Raw genomic sequence first — 11,365 nt, forward strand, 5'->3', positions numbered from 1 at the left:
TGTGCTCAGCTTCAGCAGTAGACAGTGATATGCAGTTCTGTTTCTTCGAGGACCAACAAACCAAATATCGTCTGAGGAAATGGCATGTGCCAGATGTTTACTTGCGGTCCACATGATCACCAACATAGTCAGAGTCTGAATATCTAATGAGATCAAAAGCCGAGCCCTTGGGGTACCATAATCCAAGTGTTGGTGTGTGAGCTAGATATCGAATAATATGCTTCACAACCTTATGGTGTGATTCCTCGGTGTAGCTTGAAATCGGGCACACATGCAAACACTAAGCATAATATCTGGCCTAGATGCACATAAGTACAATAAAGAACCAATCATGGAGCGGTATACCTTTTGATCGAAGTCAATACCATTTTCATCAGTGCATAGATGACCATTTGTGAGCATAGGGATTTTGATTCCTTTGCAATCTTGCATGCCGAATTTCCTCAGTACATCCTTGAGGTATTTCTCCTGAGATATGAATATGCCATTGCGCTGTTGACGAATCTAAAGACCTAAGAAGAATTTCAATTCTCCCATCATAGACATTTGATATTCTTCACTCATCATATAGGCAAATTCATCACTATAACATTGGTCAGTACAGCCTAAAATGATATCATCAACATAAATTTGACACACAAACAATTCACTATCATAAGATTTAGTGAAAAGAGTTGGGTCAAGTGAACTGGGTTTGAGGCCTTTCTGTCGGATTTCGGGTTCCGGCAGACCCTTGAGGTTCGAACATTGGGGTGCGCGCGGAGATTTCGCTTCCTACCTACCTGCACCCCTCCGCCTTGCTAAGGTCTAAACTATGGAAAGAACAACACAAGAGATACAGGGTTTATACTGGTTCGGGCCACCGTTGTGGTGTAACACCCTATTCCAGTGTGTGGTGTGGTGGATTGCCTCTTGGGCTGGTGATGATGAACAATACAAGGAAGAACAACCTCGCGAGTGTCTGTTCTTGGCTGGGGCGATGAACTGCTGGGAGGAGTTCAGCCACCTCTCTCTCTCTCTCTCTCTCTGATCGAAACCCCTCTCTAAAGAACCTACTCTCCAGAACCCCCACCCCCTTTGCTCTGTGGGTGGCTGGTCCTATTTATAGAGGCCCTGGTCCTCTTCCCAAATATCGAGCGGGAAGGGAGCCAACAATGGCGGGCTAATTTGAATGGGGACAGCTAGTACTAGCTACCTTGACAAAAGTAGTCTTCGCCTGCGCAAAGCTCTGGTGGTGACGCCGTCTTGGGCTCCACGATGACCTCCGTCTTGTAGTCCTTCTGGTCTTGGTCTTGTTGCACCGAAATGGAAACCTTTGCCTGATGCCTCGGTACTCCGCGGCTGTGCTTGCCCCCTTTGCACCAAAGAGGAAAGGAGGACACTGCGCGGGCTGGCACCCGCCTGGCGCCCTTGGTCGTCATGGCTTGCGTCACGGGCACCTCGTGAGGTACCCTGCCTCGATCTCTCCGCCTCCTCGCGAGCCAGCCTGATGAGGCCGTGCCTGAGGAAGCTCCACGTCGTCCGCCCCACGAGGCTTGGCCCCTCGCGAGGGTCTTGGGTTTGTGTTGGTGAAGATGGGCCGTGCTGGGCCCCCCTTTGAGCCATGCCGCAGGCAGGCAAGTCTGGGGACCCCCGTTCCGAGAACGCCGACAGTAGCCCCCGGGCCCAAGGCACGCCCGGACTTGGCCGTGCAGGGAGGCGGAAGGGCAAGAGCGAAGCGCCGTGGGCCCTAACAGCCTGCGGCCTTTGGCGCCGCGTGGCGGTTGATTGGACGTGGGCGCCTTAGCAACCGCGTGAGTTGATAGAGGAGCAACATCCACCTAGGCTTTACTTCCTGCTTTCCCCGGTTGCTGCTCAGATCCCCTTTCTTGCGCCTCTCCTTCCTTCCTCCAAAATTTCCAGATCTACTCCGTCCGTGTGACCCAGGAAGCCATGGCACCTCGTCAGCCCCCGACCGTAGCTTGGTACTCGTCTTCCTTGGACCCGCCGAACGTGTCGGAGGCGAGCCTCGCCCGGTTGCGCCGGATGGCGGCGGCGCGGGGCATCAACGGGGCGAAGGTGTTCAAAGCCGGCTGTGCCACCCCTGAGGGTCAAGGGAGCACTTTCTATCCGCTCTTAGTAAGTGCCATTGCTGCTGGCCTGGTGCCTCCCTTCTCCGAGTTCTTCTTCTCTGTCCTCCGCCACTATAAGCTACAAGCCCTGCATCTCCACCCCAACTCCGTCCTTCTCCTGGCAATCTTCACCTATTACTGCGAGGCTCACATAGGGGTGCAGCCCTCAGTGGCCTTGCTGCGCCACTACTTCTACCTCCGAACCTCTCGCGGTTCTGCTTCCGCGTGCGCGAGCTTCATCGCGTACGGTGGCGCCATTGCCATTTCGAACCCCGGGAAAAGGACTGAGAGCTTCAGGAGCAAGTGGGTCTTGGTGGATGCTGGGCGCATCCACCCTCGGCTGATCTTGCCCACAGAGCATCCCACGAGCTCCAGCGATTGGGGTCGAGCGGAGCTCGCGGACCCCCGCGCAAAACTGGTGTTGGAGAAGATGGACGCGGATCTGAGGCCGGCCGACATGGCAGCGGCGAAGCTAACCGGCGCGTCGCTGCTGAGGGAATTCCTGGAGCACCAGCTGGCTCCGCTTCGGCAGTACTCACTTCCAATGTGGAGGCCCCGTCCGAGCCCCGCGGCCTTGGCCGACGGAGACCTGGCTGCGGTTCTCCAATCTCTGGTCGGGGGCAATGTGGCGAGGTTGGTGGGCGCTCCTACGCCCTTGTTCCTCCGCGACGACTGGGAGCAGGTAGTGGAGTCCATGCCCGTCTTCAAAGGGGATGGGCCCGTGCCTATGGAAACTCCCGAGGAACCGGTGGACGTGCCCTCCGATGACTCCACCGAAGAGGAGGAAGGAGGGGAGCGGGAAAAAGGGCCTGACTCCGAGGCGACTGACGGGGAGTCGAGGGCTCCCCTCCCCCGGCGCAGGTCCCGCGTTCTCCGCCTCTCTCCGAGCGATGACGACGAGGATGACGACGAAGATGACGACGAGGATAACGATGAGCAGGACGGCGGGAGCTCGCCCCTGATCCCAAAGAAGGACAGGACCGGGCTGATCCCCCGCGGGTCTGCCCCGACCCCGAGGTGGACCGCAGACGCACCTTCCGCCTCCAAGCTTCCCGAGGTTGACCCTTCCAGCCGGCTTTCAGGCTTCAAATTTGGCCAGAGGCCGCTTGAGCTCACTGGCGACGACCCGTAAGCATTCGATTCTTGTCTTTATTTCTTGCTCTGCTTCTGAGGCTTGATGTCCGCATCTCTTGGATAGGCTGGTGCCCGCAGCAAAGAAGTCGAAGGGAGCTCCCGAGGTTCCATCCGTGGCAGCGCCTCTGCCCGCGAAGGAGGGTGACCGCGACACACAGGCTTCTCCTGCCCGGTCATCCTCGCGGGGCCTGGTTGAGCCGGCTGGGGCGAGCTCAGCCCCCACGGCCCAAGTGGCTCCCGAGGTGCTCTTGCCTGCCGCCGCCACTACAGCTGTCGGGGCGCGGCAGAGTCCGCCTCAGGATGCTATGGCCGCGCTGCCGCCTTCTCCTCCTACTCCACCGGCTGCTGTCTCTCCGACTTCTTCTGCCGTTCTGGATCGTGCTGCTGTTGAGCTGGACCGACTGCCGCAGGATCTTCTTGGCGCTGACCCCCGCTTGGTGGCCGGGCGCTTGGAGCTGGCTTCAGGATGGGTTCGCTCCGATGCTTCAATTCGGGCGGCGCTGGTCCAGGCCTCGACGGCTTGCGACGAGGAGAAGCAGGCCGTCCTTGAGGCGAAGGCTGCTCGTGACGCAGCCCTGGGGGAGGAGGTCGACGTCCGTGGACGTTGCAAGGCGCTGGAGGACGAACTGCAAGGCTTGTGGGACCAGCTCGCGAACGAGGTCCGCCTTCGCCAAGAGCAGGAAGAAGGCGTGAAGGCTCGCAAGGCGGCCATCAAGGAGAGGGAGGTCATGCTTAGGAAACGCCGCGACCGCCTAGGCGCGCTGGAGCAGGAGTTGGGGGCGAGGAAGGCCAAGCTGGACGACGAGGCCCTGGTTCTTGCCGAGGACCGCGTGGCCTTCACGGGGATGGAGGCGAAGGCTCGCTCCTAGCTGAGGACGCTTTACGACAGCGGCCTGGAGAGCCCGCTGGCTGGCGCCGAGGACGGCCCCGCCAAGCTGCTTCCCTTCCTGGTTCGTGCTCTTGAAGATGTCGCCCTTGGCCTTGGCCCCACGGCCGAGGCCGAGGCGCGTGTCCTGTCTTCCGCAGCACTGACGCGGGTCCTCACCCACATCTATCTTCGCGATCCCGGCATCGACCTTGACAGCCTGCTGGAGCCAGTAAGCGGCGAGCGTGCCGCTGCCGCTGCCAAGGCCGTGAAGGGTCACGCGGAGGCTCTGCTGGGGAAGTTCCGGGCCTTCAGCACCAAGCCGGAGCAAAGCGCTGCCGACCCCACTGCTCCATGAGGTGAACTCACTACACGCTGCTTCACCGCCGACAAGTGACTCCGCCGTGGCTCCTGTCCTTCCTTTAATTCCTGCACATGTATCATTCCTCGGGGAGGCATTTAAACTTGCATTTGGCATTGAGATAACAGTGTGGACTGTAATATTTGCTTTTGAATTCCTTGAGATTTGCGCTTTTCCTTCCTACTTGCTTATGTTCTACGCCGGCAGAGCCCGGCCCCGCGCATGCCTCACCCAGCGTTGGTCCCGACCGGAAACCAGGACGGGGCCAAGGAGTGAGGGGCTACGTGACAAGTTAGGCTCCTGAGTAGCGATGCTCAGGAGTCCCCCTTGGCGCACGAACAACAAGTAGGGAGGTGTGATGCGGGTGGATCTACCGTTCTACGTCTGCAGAGCCCGGCCGCGCGCATGCCTCACCCAGCGTTGGTCCCGACCGGAAACCAGGACGGGGCCACGGAGTGAGGGGCTACGTGACCATTTAGGCTCCTGAGTCGCGATGCTCATGAGTCCCCCTTGACGCTCAAACGGCCTTCGTACCTTGGCTCCGCTCAGGGAGAGGCGCGCGACGAACCAGGCCCGGGGGACCTGGCTGGGTGGCGTGCGTCTGGGTGTGACCCAGGTGCAGCCCCCGTGCCCAGCCCCCTCGCGCGGCACTCACGGGGCCCTACCTCTAGGCGGGTTGCGCCTGACACTGGGCCTTATCTTGTGATGTGTCCCTGCAAATTTTGTTAGATGTCGGCACTCTGCATCCTCGGGTCCCGGCCCTCGAGCTGGTCTCAGCCGTTGTTGGTATGCCAGGTCGCGATGCCATGGACAAGGCCAGAGGGTGAGGGCTGGAGAGCCAGTAAGAGCCCTGAGTCGCGATGCTCAGGTAACCCTCTTTAACGTGCAAGTGGTCGGCATGGAGAAGAAGAGGTGCCGTGGACCGGCATCAAATAATCAAGCATCGTGGGTCTAACGCATAACCGGAAATAAACGCAAATGGGATACATGCCGCTGGACCTGGCCCGAGCGGCTTGGGGATCATGCAGCCCGAGGGGCGCCCCCAACAAGGTAAGCTAACAACATGAAATAAAAAGGGATACACGCCGCAGGGACGGACCCACGCAGCCTGGGAATAATGCAGCCCTGGGGGGCGCTCCCAGCTAGAAATGAGACTCGAAAGATGTCACCTGATGATGTTGTGGACGAAGGAGCGTTGGTGTAGGAGACTCGGTGGGCTGCGGGAGCCGATCCTCCCGAGCCCCCAGGCCCAGGGGCCTCGGGAAGCTCCGGAGGCGCTGGCGGCTCCTCGCGGACCATCCCCATCCCTGCCAGGGCTGCGGAACGCCTGGCCTCTCGTGCCTCCGTGATGCCCCTCATGAGGCGCTGGTACGCGGCAGCCGCGTTCGGCAAGCCGTAAGGCATGCGAACGTAGCTGTGGGGTGGGCCTCCGCAGCGCCCCACTCGCGAGGGCCAGAGGCGCTCCAGAGAGGCGACTCGGTTGAGCCCTGGTATGTGGATGCAGACGCACAGCCCACCATCCTCGCCTGGACGGGGAGCCACTGCTGGTAGGCGGCGGCCGCCTTTCATGACTCTTGACTCCTGTAGCTCCTGAATGGCCTTGCTGACGAACTCCTGAGGGTCTGGATCTCCTTGCCTTACTCCTTCTTGAGGAAAACGCGCTTCGAAACACGCCTCCATGTGGTGCCCAAGCGCCTCCCTCGTGACCCTAGCTAGGTCGGTGGCCCTCCAGGGGAGAGCCCCCGAGCCCTGCCTAAGGAGGGCGCCGGGCACGCTTTCCTATGCGATGGAAGGAGGTTCCCCCTAGGCAGGCACGGGCCCAGAGGGGCCTGCCCCTTGAGTGGTCGGGCCGGACGATGTCTTCTTCTTCTTAGGGGCGGTCTCGGGAGGCCTCCTGCTTCCGCGATCCGGGTCTTCCAGTGATGCGGCCTGAAAGGCTCGTTCCAGGGAACACACCGCGTCCTTCTCTTCACAGGGCAGCATGATGACTCTGCCACTTCCTGGCATCTTGAGGACATTGTAGCCGTGGTGAGTTACGGCCATGAACTTGGCCAGCGCTGGGTACCCAAGGATGGCGTTGTACGGCAGGCGAATGTGAGCGACGTCGAAGTCGATGAGCTCGGTGCGGTAGTTGTCGTGTGCCCCGAAGGTGACAGGGAGGCGGACCTGCCCGATCGGGACCGTGGAGCCGTCGGTGATACCGGAGAAAGGCTTGGTTGGCTGAAGCTGGCTGTAGGGCACTTGGAGATTGTTGAATGTTTCCACGGACAGGACGTTGCGCCCTGCCCCGCCATCGATGAGGGTCTTGGTGACCACCACGTTGCTGATGATTGGGGAACAAAGCATCGGGAGGACTCCGGCTGTAGCCGCACACTTGAGCTGATCTGCTGAGCTGAACGTGATGGCGCATGCCGACCACCTGAGAGGGCGCGTGGCTTCGAGCCTGGGGAGGACTGCGTTCACTTCGCGGGCGAACTGCTTGAAGTTGCATTGAGAGGCTGGGGCTTGTGCTCCGCCTAGGATGCAGGCGATCGTGCGCGGCTCCTGGAAGCACCCAGCCCCCTCGTCCTGGTGGCGGTCCTCGTTTCTCCTTGGCTGCGGCGGCAGCGGTGGGAGGCCTGCGTTGCCCTGCGGGCGATCCTCGCGAGGCTGATCCCTCTAGTCTCCCTCGCGAGGCGGGTCTTGCCAGCGATCCTCGCGAGGTTGATCGCGCCACCCTTGGCGCGGGCCACGGTCTTCCCAGCGTCCTGCGTTCCTTCCTCCTCCTCGACCGTAGCCCCGGTCACCGCGGTCAGGGCGACGACCGATCCTTCCCTCTCGCACGGCTCGGAGCTCTTGACATTCGTTGGTGTTGTGGGTGTGGAGGTCGTGGTACACACAGTACCGGCTGCCCTTGGAAGGTTCGGGCTGATCTCTGCCCCGCTTGGTGTCTGGTTATGCCGCGAGCACGGCAGCCCCCTTGCGCTTCACATCCTTGGCCTTGGGCTTCTTCTCTTCTGGGTCTGCGGCAGGCAGCTCGAGGAGGGAGAGACGCCCTTCCTCGGCCCTGGCGCACTTGGTTGCCAGGTTGAACAGCTCCAAGGAAGTGCACAGGTCTTCATGCGTCGCCAGCTCCTCCTTCATCTTGACGTCGCGCACACCGTCGGAGAAGGCTGAGATGATGGCCTCCTCAGTCAGCTTGGGAATCTTGAGGCGTGCGTTGTTGAAGCGCTGGATGTACTTCTGTAGGGTCTCCCCGGGCTGTTTCTTGATGCGGCGCATGTCGCTCACGGCGGGTGGCCGGTCGCGAGTGCCTTGGAAGTTGGCGATGAAGCGGGTGCGCATCTCGTCCCAGGAGGAGATTGTGCCTGGAGCCAGGTTCAGGAGCCAGGTGCGGGCCCCGTCCTTGAGCGCCATGGGGAACCAGTTCGCCATGACCTTCTCGTCTCCGTTGGCAGCTTCGATGCCCAGCTCGTAGAGCTGGAGGAACTCCGCAGGGTCAGCCGTGCCGTCATAGCGAGGAGGCAGGTCTGGTTTGAACTTGCCAGGCCACGCGACGCTGCGTAGCTTGGCGGTGAAGGCGCGGCAGCCTGCTATGGCCACGGGAGGCCTTGGGTGACGGGGAGCTTGGTCTTGCATGTCCCCACACGCTGTAGCTGGGAGCAGCGCGGGGTCTTGACGCACGGGAGCAGGAGCATGGTCGCGACGTGCTGGAGCTGGGAGCACCCGGGCAGCTTCTTGCGGGCGAGGGACTTCTTGACAGCTCTGCTCTTGCCGCGCTGGCACCCGACGGAGCGGGTTCCGCCCAGGGGCCACGCCCCTTGGAGCCATGGCGCCTTCTTGAGGAGGAGGCGGCCGGGGCGCCGCCGGAGCTTCATCGCCCGCGTGGGGCGGGGTGCGGTGCAGCGGAACGGACGGCGCAGGAGAGCCCCCTGCGACGCGGACGAGCTCGGTGACGCAGTCGAGCCATTCTTTGTAGACGTCGATGAGTGCAGCCCGAGCCTCCATGGGCGCACGGAGCGCGCGGGACGAAGAACCAGCTGGGGTGAGCGAGGGAGTTGCGGTGCGGCCGTCTTGCCGCACGGACGGATGCTGAGACGATGCTTGCTGCTCGTCCCCCGCCGGGCCGGTGGCGGCGTTGACAGCAGCTGACGGGGAACGGCGAGGACACCTGCCGACAGGGGCCGTCTGGGCGACGCAGGAAGCGAGAGCGGCCCGGCGCTTGGCGCGGGCCCGACGAGCGTCAGACATGGGCGTGATGGTCGGAGGAGAACGGGGTGGTGGAAGACGAATCCCGGCGCACCCCTACTTGGCGCGCCAAATGTCGGATTTCGGGTTCCGGCAGACCCTTGAGGTTCGAACACTGGGGTGCGCGCGGAGATTTCGCTTCCTACCTACCTGCACCCATCCGCCTTGCTAAGGTCTAAACTATGGAAAGAACAACACAAGAGACACAGGGTTTATACTGGTTCGGGCCACCGTTGTGGTGTAACACCCTACTCCAGTGTGTGGTGTGGTGGATTGCCTCTTGGTCTGGTGATGATGAACAATACAAGGAAGAACAGCCTCGCGAGGGTCTGTTCTTGGCTGGGGTGATGAACTGCTGGGAGGAGTTCAACCACCTTTCTCTCTCTCTCTCTCTATGATCGAAACCCCTCTCTAAAGAACCTACTCTCCAGAACCCCCACCCCCTTTGCTCTGTGGGTGGCTGGTCCTATTTATAGAGGCTCTGGTCCTCTTCCCAAATATCGAGCGGGAAGGGAGCCAACAACGGCGGGCTAATTTGAAGGGGGACAGCTAGTACTAGCTACCCTGACCAAAGTAGTCTTCGCCTGCGCAAAGCTCTGGTGGTGACGCCGTCTTGGGCTCCATGATGACCTCCATCTTGCAGTCCTTCTGGTCTTGGTCTTGTTGCATCGAAATGGCAACCTTTGCCTGATGCCTCGGTACTCCGCGGCTGCGCTTGCTCCCTTTGCACCAAAGAGGAAAGGAGGACACTGCGCGGGCTGGCACCCGCCTGGCGCCCTTGGTCGTCATGGCTTGCGTCACGGGCACCTCGTGAGGTACCCCACCTTGATCTCTCCGCCTCCCCGCGAGCCAGCCTGATGAGGCCATGCCTGAGGAAGCTCCGCGTCGTCCGCCCCGCGAGGCTTGGCCCCTCGCGAGGGTCTTGGGTTTGTGTTGGTGAAGATGGGCCGTGCTGGGCCTCCCTTTGAGCCATGCCGCAGGCCGCAGGCAGGCAAGTCTGGGGACCCCCGTTCCCAGAATGCCGACACTTTCTTCATGAGGAATTCCTTCAAGGTATCATACCATGCCCGTGGGGCCTGCTTGAGGCCATAGATGGCCTTATTGAGTCTGAAGACTTTGTCAGGATGCTTTGGATCTTCAAAACCTGGGGGTTGAGAAACATATACTTATTCCTCAAGCTTACCATTGAGGAATGCACTTTTCACATCCATTTGATATAAGATGATATCATGATGGTTAGCATAAGCAAGTAACATGTGAATAGCTTCAAGTCTAGCAACAGGTGCAAAAGTTTCATCGAAATCAATTCCTTCAATCTATGTGTAGCCTTGAGCTACAAGCCGTGCCTTATTCCTCACCACAAAGCCATTTTCATCTTGCTTGTTGTGGTAGATCCACTTTGTGCCGATGATATTGTGCTTGCGAGGATTTGGATGTTTGACCAGTTCCCAGACGTTGTTGAGCTTGAATTGATGTAATTCCTCTTGCATAGCTTGAATCCACTCAGGCTCCAGAAATGCTTCATCTACCTTAGTGGGCTCTGTGATAGAGACAGCAAAGTGCCCACAAAAGTTAGATAAATGTGAAGCTCTTGAGCATGTGAGAGGACCTGGAATGTTGATGTTGCTGATGATTTTCTCAATTTGCACTTCATTTGCAACACGAGGATGAGCGGGTTGTCGTTGAGGAATTTGATCAACATTTTCTTCAGCACCATTTTCCTCAGGTGCATCAGCATGACGTTCTTCATGTTTTGGAATGACTTCTTCAGTAGATTCTTCAGTAGGAATGACATCCTCAGTAGCCTTGAACTTAATAGATTCCTCAGGAGGTATTTCATCTGTCACAGGAGGTAGGTGCTCTCTTTGCGAGCCATTAGTCTCATCGAACCGCACATCTACAGTTTCAACAACCTTGTGATGACAGGTGTTGAAGACTTTGTAGGTGTGCGAGTCCTTACCATAACCGAGCATAAAACCTTCATGTGCTTCCGGTGCAAATTTAGAACTGTGATGAGGGTCTCTAATCCAACATTTAGCATCGAAGACTTTGAAATAACTCACATAGGGTTTCTTGTCAGTGAGAAGTTCATATGCAGTCTTCTTGAAGAATTTGTGAACATATACCCTGTTGATGATGTGGCACGCAATATCAATTGCCTCAGGCCAAAAGCGAGGAGGCGTCTTGTACTCATCAAGCATAGTGTGTGCCATCTCAACAAGAGTCCTGTTCTTGCGCTCTACGACGCCATTTTGCTGAGGAGTATAAGGAGAAGATAACTCATGAGTGATACCAAGTTCATCAAGATAGTCATCAAGACCAGTGATCTTGAACTCAGTTCCATTATCACTTCTATGTGCTTGATCTTCACACCAAAGTTGGTTGAAGCCCTCGATGAAAATCGTTTGAAGACTTCCTGCACTTCAGTTTTGTAAGTGATGATATGGACCCATGTATATCGAGAATAATTATCAACAATGACAAAGCCATATAAGGATGCAACATTAGTAAATGTGGCATAGTGAGTAGGGCCAAAGAGATCCATGTGAAGTAATTCAAATGGTCGAGTAGTAGTCATGATAGTCTTCGCTGGATGCTTGGCCTTGGTCATTTTTCCAGCTTCACAGGCTCCGCATAAGTGTTCCTTGAGGAATTTGACATTTTCAA

Source organism: Triticum urartu, chromosome 1 (assembly GCF_003073215.2).
Source record: "Triticum urartu cultivar G1812 chromosome 1, Tu2.1, whole genome shotgun sequence".
In the NCBI taxonomy this organism is placed as follows: Eukaryota; Viridiplantae; Streptophyta; class Magnoliopsida; order Poales; family Poaceae; genus Triticum; species Triticum urartu.